This window comes from Neofelis nebulosa, chromosome 11, assembly GCF_028018385.1.
Source record: "Neofelis nebulosa isolate mNeoNeb1 chromosome 11, mNeoNeb1.pri, whole genome shotgun sequence".
Lineage (NCBI taxonomy): Eukaryota > Metazoa > Chordata > Mammalia > Carnivora > Felidae > Neofelis > Neofelis nebulosa.
In genome coordinates, this window is record NC_080792.1 from 17,956,519 (window position 1) to 17,981,835 (window position 25,317).

Sequence of the window (25,317 nt, forward strand, 5' to 3'; positions counted from 1 at the left end):
AATACATAATTTCAAAAATACATACATCATTTCTTCTACTAGTGGGAGCAATTAGCATAGCAGATTTTAAAATGAGAACTCAGAGAAATAAAATCGATGATCGAAATTAAAAACTCAGTGGACATATTAAGCAATGTATTAGGCGTAGCTGAAGAAAGAATTAATGTACTGCAAGATTGGTCTGAAGACATTACGCAGAACGTAGCGCAGAGAGATGGAAAACATAGGTGGGAAATTAAATGATACGGAAGACAGGGTGAAAAGGTCTCACGTTTGTCTAATCAGAGTTCGAGAAGTAGAGGAGAGCAAGATTGGGGCTATAATATGGAGCCTGAATTTAATTTGAGAGCAACAACCAGTGAAAGATTTTTAGGTAGAGCACTGAGTAGGGTTGTTATAAAAGATAATGTTGATTCACTGCCCAGAGGTGTCCGGCTGAGGGGGCAAAGGGGCTGAAATGTGGCCTGTGTTTCATTTACCAGGACACTGATGAGGGGTTGCATCTTCCTGAAGATAGGTGAGCATTTTTCTAATTTCCGCAGGCAGCATGTGGTGATTCACAGCCTTGGACCTGGCGTAATGGGTTTCAAGTTTTTCCTCTTTGGAGGTAGTATAGAAAATGGGTTTTCCCAAAGAGGAGCGGTAACAGATCAGTTTTTCCATCATTTCTGCGAAGGTCAGATTGCCAGACTTTTCTTCTCCGTATGCAGCCAAAGGGTCACACTGGTAAGAAACAATAACGCATCCATGTTTATTTTTTTCATAGGGACGGATTTAAGCCATTTTCGCCCTTGATCTGGACTCTGCCTTATGCTGAGATCTGTTACTGTCTTCCTCCATAGCAGCTTTCCCTCTCTTCTCATCCCTCCCGAATACATTGTGGGTGGAAAAGAGAATTTATTTTCTTTTCCATCTTTGCGGAGTATTTAATGCGATATGGGCATGACTTTATGTTCTGGAGCATGTAAGTTATTTTCTTTAACTATCACCTCCAAGAGATGGTCTGTGTTCACGTCCTCGTGCATTATTTGAAGTCTCTGATCAAAAGAGAAGTTTGATATTTCATCAGCTAATGCATTATTTTACATATGTTTTAGTGATGGCTGTTAATGGCTCAGCTTCAAATTACAAGAGAGGGACTCTTAGGGTCGAGATAGTTTACAACCCTCAGAATAGGAATTAGTGGTAGAAAATAAAGACATTAATGTGGTACTAATTATATGGAAGGAAAGTAAAGCAGGAAGTTGGACATCCCTGTGGCGTCTGTTAGGACAGAGAAGCTGGGATCTGGGTAAGGAGTGGGTCCCTCTGTAGTTGAAGTTAGTGGGAACAGGGTTAAATCTGCACGGTTCTGGGTCTTGGTGGAGGGATTTGAGAAATGTCTACTGAACTAGGCTAATTAGAGGACACCAAATCTTCCAGATCACTCTTGTGAAAGACCCAGGGCCCAGCCCCTACGCATGAGATCAGAAAGGCAGCAAGCCCTTGCTTGTCGAGAGCCAGCATCAGGAAACCAAAGCATCTTATTTGCAGCAAATCAGAACAAATGTACAGCATCTCACGCGGGCTGCAGGGGAGGGAGAAGTTTCCACTGAAGAAGGGATGGTAACTTGAATTAATTACATGGCACCCATTAGCACTGAATAAAGGTAGTGCATGGTTGGTATTTTCTTATTTAGGATGCTCTCAGCTGCCCATTTTCTCCCTGTGAACACAGAAAATATTAGTAAAGGCTTTCATAGAATCACTTTAAACTTTGGAATCCAATTCTCCTTTTACCAAAAAGCTGAAAGTGCTTACCCTCCTGATTTTCTTTTTTATGGGGAAATCCCGAGTCTTGCTTACAGTTGAGGTCTTACTGTATTTATATTTATAAAAAACAGCTTGTTAAATCCATCACTAAGATATTTATCGGCAGGGTTGTCCTGCTCTACTCTGCCATCCCTCTTCCCCAGAAACAACAAAAGGATACGCTGAACCGATGACCGTTGTGTTCTGCACCAAGAGAAGTGATGGTGAATAAGACACAAACTCTTCCTTTAAAAAGGGCACCTGGCTGGCTTAGTCGGTACAGCGTGCAACTCTTGATCTTGGGGTTGTGAGTTTGAGCCGCGTGTTGGATGTACAGATAACTAAAAAAATAAATAAATAAAAATTTGGGACACCTGGGTGGCTCAGTTGGTTAAGTGTCTGTCTCTTGATTACAGCTCAGGTCATGGGATCCTGCCCTGCGTCAGCTCCGCGCTGAGCGTGGAGTCTGCCTGAGGTTCTCTCTTTGGTCTAAGGCCATACCACCCCGAACGCGCCCGATCTCGTCTGATCTCGGAAGCTAAGCAGGGTCGGGCCTGGTTAGTACTTGGATGGGAGGTTCTCTCTTTGTCCCTCTGCCCCTCCCCCATCAAAAAAAGAAATAAAATAAAATAAAATAAAATAAAATAAAATAAAATAAAATAAAAATATATAGCACTGAAAGGGAAATAGACATGTAAATAAATAATATAATTCATTGTGGTGAGTGTTCAAATAGATTATTGAATATATTTGAAGCACAGTGGAAAGCGTAATTGATTCGTTTTTAAAGTATCTACACAGATACACAGATATTTGTACACAGATATTTATAGCAACTTGATTCATATTTACCAAAACGTGAAAGCAACCAAGGTGTTCTTTATCGGGTGAAAGGATGCCATGAAAAGACATGAAGGAAACTTAAATGCCTATTACCAAGAGAAAGAAGCCAATCTGAAAAATTTATGTACTGTATGCTTCCGACTATGTGACATTCTGGAAAAGGCAAAACCAGGGAGACAGTAGAATCAGGGGTTGTTGCAGGGAGGGAAGAACAAAAGTAGGGCACTGAGGATTTGTAGGGCAGTCAAACCACTCTATATGGAACGATAATGATGGATACATGTCATTCATTGTACGTTTATCCGAACCCATGAAACACACAATGCCAAGAGTGAACTTAATGAAAACTATGGTCTTTGGGTGATAATGATGAGTCAGTGTAGGTTCACAGATTGTACCAAATGCACCAGTCTGGCGGGAGACGTTGGTGACGGCAGAGGCTGTGCATTCACGTGTGTGTTCGTGGGAGCGTGCATATGGAAAATCTCTGCACCTTCCTCTCAGTTTTGCCGTGAACCTGAAATTGCTTCTAGAAAACAATTAACGTTTAAAGCATTTACTAAGTACCCACTGTGTACAAAGCACTACGTTAGACATTGAGAAAGACGAAGGACTAACACAAATTCTTGTACCCTGTCTTCGTGTGAAGCCGGCCTGAGAAGAAAAAAAATCTTTTATAATCTCCTAACAGATCCTTCTACTTTGGGCCCCCTGGGAGAGAAGAGAAATGGAGGAAAGAAGCCTGTCTGCCGGCACTTATGGCCCGAAGAAGTCTCTTACTCCAGGAGCTAGGATGTGTTGGGTCAGGCAGTTAATTTCTCCTGATGTTCCAGAATACTGCAAAGACACATGGCCAAATTAGATTCCTTTTTTTTAAGTTTATTTTTTGAGAGAGAGAGAGAGGGAGACTGGGGATCCAGAGTGGGCACCGCAGAGAGCCTGACGCGGGGCTCGATCGCACAGGGCTAGAACTCGTGGGGCTCCAACTCCCGAAATCATGAGATCGTGACCTGAGCCGAAGTCAGACGCTTAACTGACTGAGCCACCCAGGCGCCCGAGGTTCACTTTTATCAGAGATCCCTAGCAGGGCTTTCGGCAAATGTTTAACCACAAGGTTTGCATTTTACCAGGAAAAGAGTTGCCACAACCTCTCCTCGCTGTCAGATTTGCTGATCAGAGGTCAATAAATATTGATTTATGAAGTCAGGTATTCCTGGGTCCTTGCCAGTCATAGATTCCATTCCTCAGCCAGATTAACTGGTATGGGGTAGTTACCACCTGGAGAAAGGAATTCTTCTAAACCCCGTTGTATAATAGAACTGTAACAACAATGCGTGTTGCTGACATCTGATTTCATTCAACACCCAGATTAATTGCTTTTCAAAGAACATGTTGACTTTGCCACCACCTTAGTCAGTATTTACTTTGGAATCAATAGCTCGAGTCCAAACTTTAAAGGTGGAGCCGAAAGCCTCCAGATTAAAGAAACGCTCGACAGAGAGGAACTGAAGCAAATGTAAGGAGAAAACCGAAAAAATCACACACTGACTTTTAATGGCAACAACTCTGCTTTGGAAACTTGAGCCCGGATTCCTGGTGAAGCCAACACCGGCCTGACTCTCAGGGTTTTCTTTTCTTTTCTTTTCTTTTCTTTTCTTTTCTTTTCTTTTCTTTTCTTTTCTTTTTTTTCCCAGAAGGAAAATTAGACACCGGCTGCCCAATTCAATGAGTTGTGCGATGCGTACAGTTGCTTTCCTGAAATAGGAAGTAAATGATAGTAAAACGGGTGACTCACGTTTTTACTACTAATACTCAGTTCATTACAACAGCTTGTTAACCAAAGCCTCCGTTGATGCTCGAGGAAGCTGGTCCTCGGAAAGTTTAGGTCAACTTTGTAGGACTCTGGGGTGTCTGTCCTCCATCTACTCGGTAACCCTTTGTGCCGCCCATGGCTCCACCGTTAATGGGAACACAGTGTAGACCAATGCCTCTCCAATGTTACCTGCACGCAAGCCCCCTCGGGAACTTGGGAAATGAACATTTGATGCAGTAGGTCTGCAATGGACCCGAGATTTTGCATTTCTGACCAGCTCCTGGGGGTGTCGATCCCAGTTGGCCTGCGACCATACGGAGCAAAAGGGCTGTAGATGTTATGTGCTCTACGCTGCTCTGCCCCAGCTCGTTATTGTCGTCATCTGTGGTGCCCTTTTCCATCTCACTGTGTGTGGATTTTGAACTTGTTGTGGTCTTATACCAAGTATTGAATCTGCTGCAGGCTCTTGCCTTCTGAAATAATGCTGGAAAGTTTCCTTTATTATCTCTTTGGGAGATTTTGAAAGTGTCTTTAGGCCATTTTTTTCTTTAACATCATTCCTGCTTACTGTTGAGACATGTCACCGTGGACTGGGACTAAGGACCAAAATCTGACAGCTGAAGGCAAAACACTGTCCCGGTTTATGGGAAAAAGAGACCAGGTCTTGTGAATATATTTTGGGTCGATGCTGAGATGTATTTTTCAGAGATACAGTAGAGAGGAAGTGTTGTGAACTTACTCTCGGTTCCTGGACTCCAGTGTCCCTCTGTCTTTGTCCCTCCGCCCTTCCCACGTAGTCGTGTGAGCCTGGGCTCCAGCCCCCTCGACCTCGTGTCCTGGATCTGTAAAGGGATAGGTTGAAAGAGATAATCTGGAAGGGCTCTTAAATTCCAAAGTTGTATGGTTGGTGATGATTACCACGTTCCTGCCTAGACTGCCTATCAAAAGATGTGATGGAAATGTTTATCAAAGAAAGGTTTTGTCTGATCAAAGTTGTTTCACGTGAAGTGCCTGGCTCAAAATGGAAGAGTACAAATGGCAAGACTAACATTGTCCTCTGCTCATGTCTTTGCATTTTCCTCTTTTTCAGTTAAATAAATATTTTTATTGAGATGCAATACATATAATGTAATGTTTAAAAAGAAGAAGAAGAAGAAGAAGAAGAAGAAGAAGAAGAAGGATTTGCCAAAGAAACAGAAAGCCATTTATCCAGTTGGATAACCAGGAAGACTTTGCTGAAAAGGACTGGTAAGTATAAGCCAAGTTCTGGCTTCGTCAGCTTGCTTGTTGCTATAGCAGTTACAGATTAGAAGATAGACAGGCTGTGTGACATTGGGCAAGTTACCTCACCTCTCGGAGTCTGGTTCCTCAACCAGAAGAATGATGGGATCACACTCACATCCGTTTGGGTCAACTGATCCATACGATAAATGGAAACAGTTACAAAATTCTTGAACCCAGTTTTCCTTTCTCCTTAGTCATCCACGTCTAGCTATGATGGAGTAGGTAGCTCCCCGACCACACCCTCTGGCCTTATGCACGGAGCAAGTATAAACTCCTAAAGACAAAGACAGATTTTATTTTCCACCCTGCCCTCCGTCCTTTGAAGAGTTGGTGCAATGAACGAATGAATGAATGAATGGGCGATTGCTACCACAGGACAATAGGGAACCATCAGACTCCCTGACGCCAGGCTGCCTCCTGTCTCCAGCACAGAAGCTGTTGCCCAGAGGGCATCGAATGGCACTTGGAGATGAGTCAGGGAAGGGTGCTATTAGCAAAGCTACAATGGTGCTAAGGACCCCAGGAGGGAAGCAAAATTAGCAGATTCGGGATCCCCTCTGTAGTTTTTATTTCTATCCCTAACGCTACATTTTAATTTGAGTTGGGGATTTGGGTTTCATCATAAGCGATTCCACAGGGGAAAGAACCTGTGAGATTAGAACACATGTGGGGCTGCCTCGCTGGTTTCAAGAGAAAAATCCAATCTTGCAGGGAGGCTATGAACGTTTGGGAATTGTGGGCAGATATAATTAATAGAATCATAAATGTTAGCGCAGGAAAGATCCTCGCAAATTAGTCCTACCCTTTGTTTGCTATTCTTCTCAAAGGCAACCTTGGACGGCGGAGAAAGGACAAGAAAATTCACCACAGGAGCGTGAGAAGGGCAGCGAATGCCCTTTGTGCATTTACTCTCGTTTTGGGGCCTTGGGTAGGGCCAGGGATGTGCATTTTTAGCAGCTGCCCAGGCGATTCTCAGAGACCAAGTTTGAGGACGTGGCTTTGAGCGGCTGCCAGTCATTCATGCATTCATGCGGATAGATTTCAATTTCTTTCCCTACGGTCCATTGTGTTTAGTTAAGATGAAGGAGAAGATACTATAGTTAAATACAAGAGGGGGTTTGGGAATGCGCTGGAGGGAGGTAAATTTGGGGGGGGGAAAAGCAGCACAAACGGGAAGGCAAGGCAACGTGCATGGGGAAAAACCTTTCTACCCAAGCCTTTCACTGTTAGCTTTGACGTACAAGTACTTGAAAAAAGAGCTCAGAATCAAAACACCCCTTTAAAGATGTTTCCAAACAACGAGGAAATGGAATCAGTCTTGGATTCACCTAACCAGATCAGCTCTTTAAACTTCTTCCACCGGGGGTGAGGGAGGAGGAGGGAGGCCCTTGAAGACATTTTCTAAGACCAAACCTTCCACAGAACTGTCCATGCATCTGTGAGCGCGGCCAGGAGCCTCAGCCCGCGTCTCTTGATTTCTTCCTCCTACTCCTCGTGGAGACAGATTCCTGAAAGGAAGAAACTTCGTCAGACATCCAGCCGCCCTCTCAAAAATCACACGTTGTGTCTTGAGAGCAGTATCGACAGACACCCTTTCAGGTTAGACTTTTCCAAGGCCTGGCAATGATTTGCACACAGGGGCCTCAGGAATTTGGGTATTTAGGGAGGATGAGCAGAGTCCCTCTCTGGGGACTAGCGCTACTCAAGGAATATAGAGGACACGAAATGCAATGGAGCCAGGACTTTTGTAGCACGAGGAAATAAGTTCTGCCAAATACCTGAATTGGCATATTTCTCCCAGTTGAGTCTCCAACTTGAGTGCAGCCCCACCAGCGCTTTAATTGCAGCCTTAGGGGACCCTAAGCAAAGGACCCAGTCAAGCCATGCAGACCCACAGGGACTGTAAGGCAAATGTGGGTTGTTTAAGTCACTAGGTTTGAGGTCATTTGCTCTGCGGGAAATGGGTACACCCGGGCATGCTGAAGTTACCACTCTGGAGAGACCGTATGGAAAGGCCACACAGAGATAAACAGACAGCCCCCAGCCATTTGCCTCTCCCCAACATCAGCCACCAGACTTGTAAATGAGCCTTCGGATGATTCCAGTTCCCAGAGCTTGAGCCCCCTCAAATGATGCTGAGTAGAGCAGAGACCAGCTATCCCCACTGAGCCACGCCCAACTTGTAGATTCATGAGCAAAAGTAAAATTGTTGTCGTTTAAAGCCACTAAATTTGGGGGTCACTTGTTATGCAGCCATAGTAACTGGGACAGATATGGGTGATTTTCTGGATCGGCTCCCCACTTAAATTTACCTGCTGGTGCATTTCCTTGACTTTCTATATATTTTTTCCCAATGGCTTTTCACCTCTTGGTGTTGGAGACCCATCAGATCTTGCTTTCTGACTTCTGGACCTTGGTCACCAGTCTGGCGGTCTTCCCTGTGTGTCCCATCCCTTGTATGCTAGTCTCACTTCGATCCAACAGAATCATTCTTAGACCACAGGTAAGATTCCGGCAGCCCACAACACTCAGTCTTAACTCTTCTTTGTATTTATTATAATGTGTTCTCCTATTTCTGTATCTATTAGGCCCATCAGACCATGAGCTCCTCCAGATCAGAGTTTTTGTCATTCTGGATCTAACTCAGGCTATGCATGCTCAATCTGCTGAATGAATGTATGAATGAAAAGATCTAAGTTATTTTGCGGTGTAGAAATTCAACATCCGTATGATAAGATCTTCGCCCATGAAGAACTGCCCGTCCAGTGGGAAAATACATTGCCCAAGTTATAAATGCAAGGAAAGAGAGTAGTATTGGCTTGCAAGGCTGCAGAGAAGAGGAAAATCTTGAACTTGACATCAGGAAGAGGCTCAGGGGATTTGGGTGAGAGGAAAGGAGACAGGAAGGCATTTCAAACCAGGAGAACAATGAGAAAATTATGTAGGGGTGAGGAGGATGAGCAGACTGGCAATTTAGGGACCATATAGACACGCTCCTGTCAGAAGCTCTCTTCTGGGGAGAAGTAGTAGTCTTAGCCTGTTGCTTCTACTGACGTTTCACAGCTACTGTATTTCACCAGCCCTTGTTTATTTGCGTGGTTCCAACTCCGTAGTCTATATCACACTGAGTATCCAGAGTTTTCGTTAGCGGAGACAATAAATTGGTGGAATAGTCATTAATCTATACGTACATTCATTCTGTATCACTCCACCCCGGGTGAAGCTCCAATTCATTACCATGCAGATTAATTTGACATATGAAGCAAGGTCTACAGATTGCAAAACCAGAAAACTTCCATTTCCTAAGCACTGAGGGCTACAAATAAAGTAGGATACCACGACCAAAGCCTGCCCACACCTCTTGGGACTTAAAGTTCATGTAATCCTAGGTATTACAGTGTTAATCATTCTGACCTCGCCAAAGCCGGTTGTGGCGTGGTAAGAATAGCAAGTGTGTGTGTGTGTGTGTGTGTGTGTTCACTTGGAAAAACCTGAGTTGCATGGTTGTTATGGAAACAAGTACTACACAACTTATGTCAGAGGTTTGCCATGATATAAAAAAGGAAACAAGTCCATCATCATGGAATCTAGATGTTCAGCTCGGTGGAAAAGCAAAACTCCTAAAGTAGGAAGAGTGATCAGGCCACACGGCCGGGGCAGCAGAAACGATTCACCCGAGGAGGAACATGGGATCGGAGTGGAAGGGCCCAGCAGGTTACACGAGACAGGGAGGTACGTCCTTACATTCAGATGGCAACTAACCAGTCAGGGTAAACTGAGTCACGCTGCGGGACCAGCTCCAAATCGTAGGGGCTTAAAACTACAGAAAATGTTGGTGGCTCAGCCTGCTTATCTGCCATCGGTCATCCGAAGGGGTCTGTTCTGCTTTGCCCTCATAAACACACAGGCTGAGGGGAGCCCCATCTTTGTGTTCCCAAGACTTCCACGACGGTCAAAGCAGAAAACAGTAAACGCGGTATTGCGCACTGGCTTTAAAAGTTTTTGCCTAGAAGCAACACGCATTGCTTCCAGTGAGATTACGTTACCTAAGCAAGTCAGTGACAAGCACACTGACATACCCCAGCTGGCCTCTCATCCCGGGCACTAGTGACATTTGGCCTGGAAACTTCTTTGCCGTGGGGCTGCCCTGGGCATTGTAGGATGCAGCCCAGAATCCAGACGGGCTGCTAAGAAGTGCCAAACATGGTCACAGAGGGGAATGGGGGAGAGTCAGGGTCCACTCAAAGGCTAGATCCCCCAGCAGCCAGCCTAAGCCTTTCTCTTTAGAACTCTCCTACTGGGGCGCCTGGGTGGCTCAGTCGATCCAGCGTCAGACTTCAGCTCAGGTCATGATCTCGAGGTTCGTGAGTTTGAGCCCTGCGCAGGGCTCCGTGCAGACAGCTCAGAGCCTGGACCCTGCTTTGGATTGTGTCTCCCTCGCTCTCTGCCTCTCCCTGACTCGCACTCTGTCTCTCTGTCTCTGTCTCTCACGCGCGCGCGCTCAAAAATAAATAAACATTAAAAAAAATTTTAGAGCTCCCATGTTGCTGCAGCACCATTGAGCACACCTTGACTCAACGTCTCTTCATTTGGGTGGCCCTGGTTAGAGACAAACCCTGGCTGACCCGTAATAGCTGCTAAGTGTTCGTGTAGTTAAAGAAAGACACCATGCTTTGGAACCAGCTAGCTGTGGGAGGAGGAGGAGGATGAAAGGAAACTCGTTTTCCATCTGGCGTATGAGAGGATGGGGAGTGCATCTACTTTGGCTGCCTCTTGAAATCTCGTTAAAATGACAGTGGAGGGATTTTTTTTAAAAAGACATCAACCCACAGGAACAGGGAGCATGGGACTGGAGACAGCAGCGGCCATACTTTGGAAGTTGGGGAAATGGCCGGTAAGGAAGCTTCACAAAGCCAAAAAAGGTGAATTCTAAGCTGACAGTGGGGAAAATAAAGACCTACTCTGGTTTATAATATAGAATGAATGACTGCTGTGAAAATTCCCAAACTGGCAGCAGCAGGGACCTTTGAAACTGAAGGAAAAAAAGAGGTGAAGTAAGGAGGTTGGTCTGAAAGTCTGTTGAAAAGCAGTCAGATGCAGAGATCGGCCCTACTCTTTGCTCGTTGTGCAGAAGACTCAGGGTTTGTCTAACCCAAGCGTGCTGAACCCTCCTCTCTCCTCCTCGGTGATACCAGAAAGATAGCGGCCAGGCCAGCACCCTCCTGACAGGAGACTGGGAGAGTCAGCAGCAAAGACCAGAGTCTGTTGTGAAGAATCTCACCATATGGGGAAGAAACACTTAAAGACACAGATGATATCAGGTTTCTCAATTAAGTGGTCCAGCCAGATCATTCCACAGTGAGGTTAATCGTTGATAAACCCCAGAGTTTTCTCAGAACATTTTAGTCCCTGCTCTTACATTTTAATCAACAACCAAAGATTATTGATGGTTAAGAAAGCCTCAAACATGACAAAGACCGAAGCAAGCAAATGAACAAAAAAGCAACTTGGAGGGAACAGAAACTGTACAGGTAGAAGAAAACTTATTTCAAAAAATCTCTCTGTATTCTGGGGTACCTGGGTGGTTCCGTTGGTTAAGTGTCTGATTCTTGATGTTGGCTCAGGTCATGATCTCATGGTGTTTGTGAGATCAAGCCCTGCAATGCAGTGCCTGCTTGGGATTCTCTCTCCCTCTCTCTTTGCCCTTTCCCACCTCTCTCACAATAAATAAAAAATACACATTTAAAACTCTATCAGTATTCTTAGAGAATTAGGGAAGATATTGTAATCTTGAAACAAGAACAGAATGTTATCAAAAGAGAACATTCAGAGAACAAAAATATTTGATAGAAATTTGATAGAAATATGAGGGCATAAGTTTAAAGCTCAATGGAAGGGTTAGAAAATAGAGGTGGAAGCATTTCTCAGGTAGCAGAGCAAAAGGAAAGAGTTGGGAAGGGGAGGGAAAAAATATAACCACATTAGAGAATTATTGCAAGATGTCTATCATCTGAATAATAGAACGTCTAGGAAAAGAGAACAGAGATAACAAAGGAAAGATATCACCAATGAAATAATTCAAGACAATTTCTCAGAGCTGGAGGGCATGGATTTCCAGATTGAAAGGACCAATCTAATGCCCAGAACAATGTTTACAAATAGACCTACAACCTAGGCACTGTATCAGGAAGTGCAAAAACACTTAGGACAAAGATGAAACCCTGAGACTTTCCAAGGGCAAAAGCAGATCACAATAAAAGCCATGCTGGAAGCTAGAAAGATGTGGGGGCAATCTCTTCACAATTTTAAGGTGAAATTATTTTTTTAATTTTTTTTAACGTTTATTTATTTTTGAGATAGAGACAGAACATGAATGGGGGAGGGTCAGAGAGAGAGGGAGACACAGAATCTGAAACAGGCTCTAGGCTCCGAGCCATCAGCACAGAGCCCGACGCGGGGCTCGAACCCACGAACCACGAGATCATGACCTGCGCAGAAGTCGGACGCTTAACCGACTGAGCCACCCAGGCACCCCTAAGGTGAAGTTATTTTTTAAACTAGAATTATGTTCTCAGAAAAAACATAAATTGTGAGGATACAATAAAGAAATTTTTGGAGTATAAGGTCTCAAAAAATTACCTCCCAAGAATATTTTCACTGGAAACTCCTAGTGGTATGCTACCTAATATGGTAGCTACTTGCCACATGTGGCTGTTTAAATTTACATTCATTACAGGGACGCCTGGGTGGCTCCGTCAGTTGAGCCTCCGACCTCGGCTCAGGTCATGATCTCACGGTTCATGGGTTTAAGCCCCGCATCGGGCTCTGTGCTGATGGCTCGGAGCCTGGAGCCTGCTTCGGATTCTGTGTCTCCCTCTCTCTCTCACCCTTCCCCGCTCATGCTCTGTCTTTTTCTCTCTCAAAAATTGTAAATAAACATTCAAAAAAATTTACATTCATTACCATTAAATGTGATTTAAACTTTCATTTCTTAGTCACACTACTCACATTTTATAGGCTCCGTTGCCAGCTGTGGCTGGCGACTGCCATATTGTACTGTGCAGATAAAGAACAGCCCCGTCGCTGCAGAATTTCTGTCGGACACTGCTATGTTAGAGGACGCGCTCCCCCAAAATGAGTGAGTAAGCCAAGACAGAAAGATGTGAGCATGTAAGAAAGAAACCATCCAGCACAGAAGAGAAGCACCAGGAATTTCTAAAATACCTCTTGTTAATTGAATGCCTTGAGAGGTGATCTGTGCAATTGGAAATATGCTTGGAGTTGATTAGTGCTAAGTACACAGAATACAAAACGAGAAAACAAACAGGGCATTATGCCCGGCGGGATTTAATGAAACACCGGAGTCATTCACACCTAAGCCTTCCTGATGTAAACATGATTTCTTTGGCTGGGTCATTCCAAGACTCTTCTTTAAGATGAGTCCCCAGACGGTGCAGCTTTGGGATGACCACGTAGCAGGGCTCGGAGGAAGCAATCTGATTGGCTGTGGGGGGTCAGGGGTCGAAGCAGATTTAGTAGTAGGCTAACTAATGACCCGCCCTCACCCCCACCCCAGAAAATGCCCATGTCCTAATCTCCAGAATTAGTGACTGTGTTACCTTATATGGCAAAAAGGACTTTGCAGGTGTAATTAAGTTGGAAATCTTTTTTTTTTTTTTTTAATTTTTTTTTCAACGTTTTTTATTTATTTTTGGGACAGAGAGAGACAGAGCATGAACGGGGGAGGGGCAGAGAGAGAGGGAGACACAGAATCGGAAACAGGCTCCAGGCTCCGAGCCATCAGCCCAGAGCCTGACGCGGGGCTCGAACTCACGGACCGCGAGATCGTGACCTGGCTGAAGTCGGACGCTTAACCGACTGTGCCACCCAGGCGCCCCTAAGTTGGAAATCTTGAGACGGGGGTTATCTTGGGTTATTCCACATGCGCTGGTGTGGAGGGGAGACCCTGTGAATGCACAGGGAGAAGTGGCCATCTACAAGCCAAGGGGAGAGAGGTTTCAGGAGATACCAGCCCTCCAACACCTTGATCTTGAACTTCCAGCCTCCAGGACCGTGAGGAAATTAATTTCCGTTGTTAAAGCCTCCCAGTGCGTGGTATTTCGTTACGGCAGCCTTAGCAAACGAATACAGTTTTCTCTAAAAAAAACTGGCTATGTCAGTAGGTAGTAGGCTGAATGTGGGTAGCATTTTACATGAACTGGAACATCAGTCCGTTGTCTGTGGGGGGCGGGGAGTGAAGTGGCTGATGAAGATTTTAAAGGCGCTAAGTCCCCTCCCCTGAGCCACCCCTTGTCCTGTCAATGGCAGTCCTTGCCATTTTGTTCTTGCCCATTTCCTCTCCTTCGCCCAGAGTCACGGGCCACATTGTTCCCAGCTCACCTTGCGTGTTAACATACATGGTGTCACAGTGTTGTTCACCCATTCTTTCCAAACCCAGGAGGGAGAGGTACGATGGCAGAGTCCGGGGACATTTGCATGGTCACCCACCCGGCAGACGCTCTGTCTGCTTACTAACACCACCCATTCCCGGGATTACGGTTTGCTTTTGCCTGGTTTCTCACTGGGTGTTTGTTTTTCCGGGTTCTGCTGCCTCCTCTCCAAACAAGCTAACGCTTTTTCTCTCCAAAGCCCTTGAATCCTGAAGAAACAAGATTTTGTGAACTAGTTTTCAAGACATTCTCTCTTTTATCTGCTGCCTCCTGCGGGACAAATTCCATTTTATGCAACCTGCCTGTCCCTTCATGTGGCTGATTTCAATCCCCACAACTACCCCACGGGCCAAACTTTGCCGTATAGCCTCTGATTTTAATCCTGCTATAGCCGGTTGCCCCATAACTCTCCATGGTCCTGCTTTTCCCTGTAGGTGAGGCAACCCTATGCCTCTCCCCGCTGCGGGATACAAGACAGAATAATAGGTTCTTACATGGACATGGGAGCCCCCAGAGGAAAACAAAGACCCCAGAGAAATGTTCCAAGAGCTTACATACTATTAAAGGGTAGTGATGGTAGAAAAGTAGCTTCCGTATAGGAAGATAAGAGTTCTTTTAACAAGGTCTATTTGTACAGATTTCTTTTGACCTTGACTCCCATCTCTGGTGATAAGAATGTTTCTTTCCTCCTGAGGAAATCTTTCCCCTGGGAGTTTTCTCACCTGCTTTCAGGGAGAAAGGGGGAGGTAAGAATGCCCTTCCTGCACGTCCTATTTTTCAAGTGTCTTTAGCTCAGAATAATCTTTATGTCAAAGTGGCATATTTTATGATGGCACATTTTGCCACCCTTCAGCATCATATTCTCAATTTTGCACCCATCATCCTTCCTTCCTGCCTCTCTCTATCCTTTCTCCCTTATTACTTTCCTTCTTCCCTCCCTTCCGTAAACGTTGGCCTGCTTTGTGCAAGATGGATATTTCTGGTCAGTCACTATTAAACCCCCCCATTGACCAGGGTGGTACAACAAAAACACTGGTCCTTCTGTTTCTCATGAAGTTACAGGGACAAGGGCTACTGTCACAGCGGGTCCCTAGCCACTTGCGCTCCTTTCTCGATGCTACTGTGGACTCTTCATCATCTAATCGTCATCAGGATGGTGTTTTCCAGGGAATTTGGCTATTTTTTTCCTGATTGATTTTCCAGGCAGGGACTAGAAGAGTTCTGCACATTTTGGTGTAAGTAAAGGCAAGAAAGGTTGGAAACAAAAAGAAGTAGGCTCATAGCATCTATGATATATGTAGCTACAGGTGACAGAAAACACTATTAACCGTGGACTCAACAGTGAAGGCATCTCGTTATCTCACTGAATGAGAAGTCTGGGGGAATGCACACCGGGGCTGGACGGGCAGGTCAGTGATCAAGAAGCCAGACTCGTCCATCCTTCCTCCTTTTCTCCCTCCTTCCCTCTCTCTCTCTCTCTCCCTCTCTCTCTTTAAAGTTTATTTATTTATTTTGAGAGAGAGAGAGAGAGAGCATGAGCAGGGGAGGGGCAGAGAGAGAGAGAGAGAGAGAGGGAAAGAGAGAGAATCCCAAGCAGGCTCTGCACTGAGCCCTACTCGAGGCTCGATTCCAGGACTGGGAGATCATGACCTGAATGGAAACCAAGAGTCAGTCGCCAACTGAGTGAACCCACCCAGGCTCCCCAAGAAGCCAGGCTCTTTCTGTCTTTCCTTGTCCACCATCTTCCACGTGTTGGTTTTGCATCTTTGTGCTTGAGGCCTCATGACTACGAAATGGTTGCTGCAGCTTCCAACACTGCAAAAGAACTCCAAAACAGGAAGCAGTGGAAGAGGGGCAGCAACTGACAATAAAAGAACTTTTCCTCAGCTGTCTCCCTGTAAGGGAAAAAGTTTTGCAAAAGATTCTGTCATACATCTCCTTATAGCTCCTTGACCCGAACCGGGTCACATGACTGCCTCTAGCTGCAAGGATGGTCAGGTAGGTAAGCGGAGATCTCACTTTTCAGCTTCTCCGGAGGAAGGAACTCAAGGAAGAAAGAGGTTGGGATGGCTATGTGTCAGACATACGTGTTATAACTGACCAACTAACAACACATATTATTTTTTTTTAAGTTTATTTATTTATTTTTAAGTAATCTCTAACCCCAACGTGGGGCTCAAACTCACGCCCTCAAGATCAAGAATCGCATGCTCCACCGACTGAGTCAGCCAGGCACCCTGACCATATGCCCTAACCATAACTCTTGACACTCAAAAGCTCTTAAATCACCAACATTCTGAACTTCACCTCTATTCAAAGTCTTTAAGTCATCCAAAAGTAGAAGACGTCATACAATTGGAGGAAAGAGGTCTCTGGCATTGCCCAATTCCTCTCCTTACATATTTGCCCAAGTTCCACCTCAACATTTTGTGTCCATAGCCACCTGGATGTGGGTGATTTGTGCTTAGAAAAAAAGGCTGTGCATATGCTCAGAGGAGCCTGGATGGCTGCAAGGGGGATCCATGATCTCCTACGCCTGGGCCCTTACTTACCAGGCAGAACCCCACTGAGCTCTGTGAATCTATGATGAGGACCTTGGCCATGATCTGTGACTCTGCCCTTCCTGAAATACAGACTCAGTGTCTAGTCCAAGCAGAAATGGTCTCAAGGGTTCACATAATACACTCAATCGACGCAGTATTAGACTAGAACTAATTGAACACTTACCAGTAAAGAGAGATCACATTGATCATGACCTTTTTGGCCCCACACAGTGCTTGGAAGGAAGGCTCTAGAGGCAAAAGCTTATCCTATAAAACGTCCGGCAGGTTTTGAAAAGGAGGAAGAGAAGAACATAAAGCTTGAGGAGGTGTTAATAGGTATTTCCAGGATGGCACAAAGGTCCTCCTGGGGTCAGGCAAGATAATGGCCTGAGTAACCTCAGACCTTTTAGGTTTCAACTGTCCAGGGTAAAAAATAATAATGACAAAAATATTTATCATATATTTCTGAAGATGATATTGGTGACTCACATCGGTAGGGTGCCTTCTACTTATTTTTCCTGTAGAAGCAGGAGATTTGTGTGGGCTGTTCAATCTCTCCCTGTACCCCCCCTACTAGAAGAGACTGTTCTTTGAGAGGATTGAACAGGGTTAGAGCAGACCGTCTTTGCACAGAGAAGGTAAGCGGTCTGCCTCCTTCGTAATCCCTTTAAGCCCTTATTTCCCTCAATCATGCCAAACATTGCGTGAGGTCCCTGAGCCTAAAGAGCATGCTCTCCTTGTCCAGACTTGTGCTCTGTCCCTCTCCCCCTTCTCCAGAATGACTCCTCTATGATCTGCCCTCAAGCCATGCTGCTCTTTCCCATGCCTTCCCATCCCTGGATGAGCTTCTTCAGCCCATCTATGTAAAATCAAACCATTTGTATGCATGATTTGTATGCACTTGAACTTTAAAGACTTTGTATTTTTTGTGACCATGCAAGCCTCTTTCTGAGACCATGAACCCTTCCAGGTCAGACACTGAATCTCAATCATGATGATTATAGTGCTTGCCCCAGAGAAGGTACCCATTAGAGATTTGATGGATGAAGAAGTAAATGTCTCTGTGCTAGAGAAATTAACCCATGTGGAAGCTTGATTACAGTGTGGTTTGATCCCAACTTTTTTTGAGTTTTTTTTTTAAAGTTAAAGTGGGAGTATCCTGGTATTAATGATCACTTTATGACAAAACAATGATTTTGAAAAGGAAAAACAATGTTAGAGGATTTACACTATCCAATTTCAAAAGTTACTATAATTAAGTTATAATTAATTAAGACTGTATAATATTTATGTAAAGATAGAAAAATCTATGGAATAGGGGCACCTGGGTGGCTCAGTTGGTTGGCTCAGGTCATGATCTGATGGGTCGTGAGTTCGAGCCCCACATCAGGCTCTGTGCTGACAGCTCAGAGCCCGGAGCCTGCTTTGGATTCTGTGTCTCCCTCTCTCTCTGCCCCTTCCCCAGTCACACCCCACCCCCAAAATAAATAAATAAATATTTTTAAAAATCAGTGGAATAGAAAGGTGCCAAAACATTTCAATACTTCTTTTCAGCAAATGGCACTAGGACAATTGCATATCTGTATGCAAAAAAAAGAAAAAGAAAAGGAAATTTAGACACTTACCTCCACCATATACAAAGGATTTTAGACCAAATGGAAAAGTGAAAAGCACAAATCTTCTAGAAGAAAACATAGGAGAAAGTTTTTGTGACTTGGGTTTAGGCAAAGGGTTCTTAGAGCATTAAAGGGTTCTTAGATATGCTTAGATATAGCATTCATGAGCCATGAAAGAAAAAAATTGGTATCTTGAAGTTTATTAAATTTTTAAAAATTATGTTTCTGGGCACATGGGTTGCTCAGTAGGTTAAGCATCTGACTCTTGGTTTAGGCTCAGGTTATGATCTCACGATTTTGTGACTTCAAGCCCCACATTGGGGTCTGTGCTGACAGCACAGAACCTGCTTGGGATTCTCTTTCTCCCTCTCTCTCTGCCCCTTCCCTGCTTGCACTGTCTCCCTCTCTCAAAAATAAATAAATAAACTTAAAAAGTTTATGCTTCAAAAGATACTGTGAAGAAAATGAAGACAAGCCCAAAAGAAAATATTTGCAAATCATATATCTGACAATAGACTTGTATCCAGAATATATGAAGAACTCTTACAATTCATTAGGAAGATAAACAACCCAATTTAAAAATGGGCGACATACTTAAATAGATGTTTCACCAAAGAAGACATACAAATATCTAATAAGCAAATGAAAAGATGCTCGATGTAATTAATCATTAGGAACAGGGGAGTTGGAACCACTTTGAGAGGCCACCGCATAGCCACTAGATTGGCTATAATAGAAAGAGACAATACCAAGTACATAGAGAAGTTGGAATCCTCATACGTTGCCGGTGAAAATAAAAAATGGTACAGTCATTTTGGGAAACAATCTTGGCTTGTTAAAAAGTCAAGCATACATATACGTAACAAATTTACCCAAGAAATCTACCCAAGAGAAATGAAAAGATACGTCCATGCAAAGACTTGTACATAAATGTGCAGAGAGCATTATTCACGATAGCCCCAAACTGGACCTCATTCCAAAGGTCCATCCACTAGTGAATGGATAAACACAAGTGGCATACCCATACAACAGAATACTATTAACCGATAAAAAAGATACAATCATGGTGCATGCTACAACTTGGATGAATCTCAAAAACAGTATTCTAGGTAAAAGAAGCCAGACACAAAAGACCAAATAATGGGTGATTGCTGACAGTGGATATGAGTTGATCATTTTGGAAGCTGGTGGTGAATATACGGGATGAACTATTCTCTGTAATCTTGTATATGCGTGAAATTTTCCTTTACAAGATTTTTTAAATGCTCCCAATCACTGTTTTGTCAATCACGTTTCAGAAATACTAAATCTATTTCAGACTTTATCTGTCATCGCTCGTTGCACTGCCTACTATTTTCATTGTTATTTTCTTTCTCTCCTCCCTTGACCATGTTCATCAACATGAACACACACAAGAGTGCCAAGTGCCTTATCCTAGTTATTCTCAGCTTAGAAGTGGTTATTCCTCTCCTAGGTCATTTCTCTCTCAATGCCACCTTCCCTCACTGTCTTCTGTTGTTTGCCTTTCCCAGAATGGGTGCCTGCCGCTTCCCAGATGCCATCTGCTCGCACTTGGCCTAGATGATAATTTCTGCTTCTTAGCGTGTATCTGGCTCGGGTGTCCATTTATACCTGGTTGGCTCTACAACCTCCAACGGTGTTTTTGAAAACCATTCCAGTGAGCTTCTTCCATACTTTAGAAATGCTGTACTTAAGCCTCCTTCCGTTCATATAAGGACATCTACTAGGCCAGGTTTTCTTTTTATATGTGCATCCTTTTGGAGAATGGGTGTTTTATGGCATTTTATGAGCATTTAGCTCCACCATTTTATACGTGCTTCCAATGACGAGTGTCAGACTCTAAGTCTATTGGACAGATACTACATTTACCCTGATGAAAAACCAACAGTTCTTGCTTGCGGTAGGTGCTTTGGATGCAAATTCCTTTTTTTTTTTTTTTTAGGTTGACTTATTCATTTGAGGTGGGAGGGTGAGAGGGCTTGCATGCACAATTTGGGGAGGGGCAGAGAGAGAGAGGGAGAGAGAGAATCCTAAGCAGGCTCTGCACTGTCAGTTCAGAGCCTGACGTTGGGCTCGATGCCACGAACAAACAAGATCGCGACCTGAGCCGCAATCAAGTGGACGCATGCTCAATCCACTGAGCCACCCAGGTACTTCCTGGATGCAAATTCTCATTTAATTGACGCTTCACAACAACCGTATGAAACAGAGTTGGTATCTCCATCTAATGGATAATAAAATGGAGGTTTGGGGAGGTTGAGTAACTTTTTCTTAAGATGGTATAGAGAGTGTGTAGCTGAGACAGGATAGAACCCAGACTTGTCGGACACCTAAGTCTATGCTAACAACACGGACAATTCTGTTTTCTTATCAGCCTTGAATGGGACCCACCCCAACCCCGGGGGTTGGGAATGAAGAGGAAGCAGAAGCCCTAAACTTGGCACCTCACTTTTCTACTACACTCTTCAGGTAGCTAGAAGAACTGAAGAAATGGCTGGGGAGCATTCTGTAGGGATGGGCAGCCCCAAACACCCCACTGGGGCTGGGAAGACACAGCTGTGGTTTTTTGCTTGTTTGTTTGTTTGTTTTCACATGTCTTCTTCAATTTTGAGAGAGAGCGAGACAGAGTATGAGCAGGGGAGGGGCAGAGAGAGAAGGAGACACAGAATCCAAAGCGGGCTCCAGGCTCCGAGCTGTCAGCACAGAGCCGGACGTGGGGCTCAACCCTGTGAACCTCGAGATCATTACCTATACCAAAGTTGGACGCTTAACCAACTGAGCCACCCAGGAGTTCCTGACACAACTGTGGTTGGAACTCAGGTTTCTGTGCCTCTAACATGGTTCTCCTTCTGCTATAATATGCTGTTTCTCTAAGAGTTATCTGAACTAGGAATGGCATAGTCAAAGCATGGAGTTACAAGGCAACCTTGACGGTTAATATCTGAAGATTCCTTGTGTGAAGGGGAGGAGATTCTGGGAGATTCTGATAATCCTGATGAGAGGGTCAGCCGTAGTCACAGGCAGAATGACTGGTAGGATGATTTCAGATGTTCATCCAAAGTGATTTCCTAGATACATCCTCGTGAGATTCCAGAATAAGAAGGAGAGTCAATCGTGAAAGCCTCTAGAAAGAAAAAAAGCAAATTACTTAGAATCAAAGTCGTATTGATATCAGAAGATTTTATTCACAACATTGGATAGTAGATGTCAATGGAAGAATGCCTTTAAAGACTTAAACCGAGATTCCAGAATTCAGGACTCAGCCAAACTATCAATTACCTGATAGGTAGCCCTTTGGGAAAAAAAATATATTTGTAAGTATAATAAAAGAATATTCATTTTCTGTTGATACTGAAAATATTACCCTTCCAGTGGCACAGGTATAAAGATGTAAAACCACTGTTTATTCTCTGCGGATGGAATCTCACTATTTTTTTTCAAATAGTGAAGAATATTTGTGTTATCTGATTATGTATTTTTTATACTTCTGTTATATAATTATAGTATTATAAATGTCACTTACTGGCTCGTGACACATTGTAGAAATTTACATATACCGAAAGGGATCATAATACCGTAAATCTTCGTATCATACAAATAATGCCATAGCTGGCAAAAATTGGAAAGTGGAGTGAGGGAGATTAGAGAATGGTGAGGAGATCTCACAGAATGGGAAGAAAGAGATAATGTTGAAATAAAATAGAGATTTAATTCTACCATTTAAAGTTACTAAGTTTTGGGGCGCCTGGGTGGCTTGGTCGGTTGAGCGCCCGACTTCGGCCCAGGTCATGATCTCACGTCCGTGAGTTCGAGCCCCGCGTCGGGCTCTGTGCTGACAGCTCAGAGCCTGCAACCTGTTTCAGATTCTGTGTCTCCCTCTCTCTGTGACGTTCCCCCATTCATGCTCTGTCTCTCTCTGTCTCAAAAATAAATTAAAAAAAAATTAAAGTTACTAAGTTTTGAGAGACTGATTATAGAAACAGATGATGGCCAGACCATACATAAAAACAGAAATTTCGGGGACGCGTGGGTGGCTCTGTTGGTTAGCATCTGATTCTTGGTTTTGGCTTAGGTCATGATCTCATGGTTGTGAGACTGAGTCCCAGGTGTGATTCTGCATGGAGCATGAAGCCTGCTTAAGATTCTCTCTCCCTCTCCCTCTGCCCCTCCCCCATGCACACGCACTCTCTATCTCTCAAAATAAATTTTTAAAAATATCAATCCATCAATCAATCAAATAAAAATAGAAATTTGATCCACAACCTGTAGCCCAGGCAACCAACCCTTTATTTACGATAAGGAAGCCAGCCCACTATTAGTCAGGCTTGCAGGAAGCCACATTCCTAGCTCTGGTGACAATGCAGGGTCCTAAACAATTAACTTCTGTAGCAATCAGCCCAAAATGGCCAGGCAATTAATAGCTGAGAGCATCCCGGATTTTCATCCCCTCTTCAACTTTAAGACCACTTCGCCCCTAACCAATTGCATAGGATGCCCCACTTCTAATTGGCCCATCTACAGCTTCCTAGACCAACAGCCCCCAAACTGGGCACATCTGAAGCCTTCTCTGTTCTCCACTCTACAGCTTCTCTATTCCTCTGCCTACCTTTGAACCTCTGTCAAAATGCCGGTGATGTTTTCTGACTCCCTTGCTACAGCAAGCTCAGAATAAACCCTTTGCTCTTCTCATTTGGTTGGTCTTCGTCTATTTCCACAGTTGACTCACAGAAGGACCAAACCATAAAAATACAATAAAGATTTGGTGAAGGAGGAAAAGGAGAGAAGCAAAATAACTTCCTCATTTTCACGGTGAGAAGTCCAGAGATGCTATTTAGAGAGATACCACAGGAACTAGGGGCATGTCATATTATTTAGAGTTATGGGGGTAACTTCCTCATGATTTACAAGAGCGAATGGTCACAAATAGCTCTCCGCTCTCCTGAGAAGGGGCACAGGGAATGGGGAAAAGAGAGGAGGATGTTTTGTTTTCACTGGAGAGCCTTCAACAACATTTTAACTTTTGTTTTCATATTGATTCATTACTTTTCTAACAAAATACATTTCTGGATTGTTGCCTTTTATTTCTCTGGATAAGGATCCTACTTTTTTTTTTGAGAGAGAGAGAGAGAGCACGCTCATGAGCATGAGCAGGGGAAGGGTAGAGGGAGAGAGAGAGAGAGAGGGAGAGACTCTCAAGCAGCCTCCATGCCCAGTGCCAAGCCCAACTTGGGGCTCGATCCCACCACCATGAGATCATGATTTTAGCTGAAACCAAGAGTCGGATGCTTAACCAACTGAACCACCCCCAGGTGCCCCTTAGCATCTTTTAAAATGTAGATGCACCTAAGGAAGTCAAAGTCCATGGCACTGACCTTGGCCGGGAAGACCCAGACAATGGGAAAGACATGAAGGGAGAGAGTGGATAGTCCCGGGTGGAGACTAGGACGGACCCTCGAAGGGGTGGGGTGTTGCCCCATGGGCGTGGTGTTGGGCCACAAGGGTAGGCATGCAGTCATGGTCATGTAAAGGGATATCAAGATAGTCAATTATTCCCGCTCCACACTTTTCCTGGGGATATTTGTTACCTCCTCCAGGAACAGACATGCAGGGGAGGACCCACGACAGTGACTATGGTTGAAGAAGAAGGGGTGAGTCTGCAGAGACAAAGTTAAAAAAAAAAGAAAAAAAAAGGAAGATTCAATCCCAGGCAGCAATGCAGGAATTGATCTGAAATTTTCAAATCGGTGTGTTTTTTTTTTAAGAAAAAAACGTTAATCCACTTTCACTTAACGGTCTAAGATAAAACCATCTGCTCTGCTTTATATTTTCTAAAATTGTGATTACTTCAGTGTCTTTGATTATTTCCTTTTGGGTCACTTGTGGGGGTGGGGCGGATGACGAATACTTGGGTAGCGTCTGAAATGTTCCTTGCAGCCCTAACCTAATGATGGAGTCAGTCTCAAGCGCTCACTAAGGAAGAGGAAGTCACAAAAGGCTGCTGTATTGTGGAAGATGCTCCTGGCTGTTCATACGGAAGAAAGGACCCCACGTGGGTACCATTGTTATCTTTTAAGTACCCCAAGTGGATGTTTGTTACAGTCCCTCTATAAACACAAGTGAAGTAAATGGTCGCACTGAGGAAAGGTCCCTGCACGCCAATGCCGTAAGCTGTTTGCACAACCTCAAAACTAAGACTTTATTTTCAGCATTGGGTGTAGAGCTGTGAAGGACCAATCAATCACTTCTGGCCTCTATGACCTTTTTTTTTTTTTTTTTCCATTTATTTTGTGAGAGAGGGAGAGCGAGTGCGAGTGGGGGCGTGGCAGAGAGAGAGAGAGAGAGAGAGAGAGAGAGAGAGAGAATCCCAAGCAGGCTCTATGCCATCAGCACAGAGCCTGATGCAGGGCTTGAACTCACGAACCGTGAGATCATGACCTGAGCTGAAACCGGGAGCCGGACACTTAACTGACTGAGCCACCCAAGCACCCCCGGTCTGTCTGACTCTTAAACTAAGATTCATACAGATATTCATTCAGCCCTGGTGCCATTGCTTATAAGAATGCACCAAAGCCCTGGCTATGAACAGCGTGCTGCCCTTTCTAGTTTCCGTGGCTCCGTTGATGCTCTGACGTCCTTTTCCCCACCCCACTACTCGGGAGCCTGGCAGGACTTCACTAGGCTTGGCCTCTTGGCTCTGGGGTGCCTGCTACGGCCATTCTCAACTCCTACCAAGAAGTTTATTGAAAACACAGCCACTTTCGGAGATATACGATAGAAAGGGGTCCAGTTTGGTTGCCAACCCACTGGGATCTTCAGCAAATCCCTGAGTCTTCCTTTGCCTTGCTGGTAAAATTCCACCTCCTTCCCATGTCTACAGAACTTTTCCTGGTATACTCTCTAATTTGCTCATAAATCCTAGATGCCAAAGAAGCACAGAATCCCAAAGGTGGAAAGAA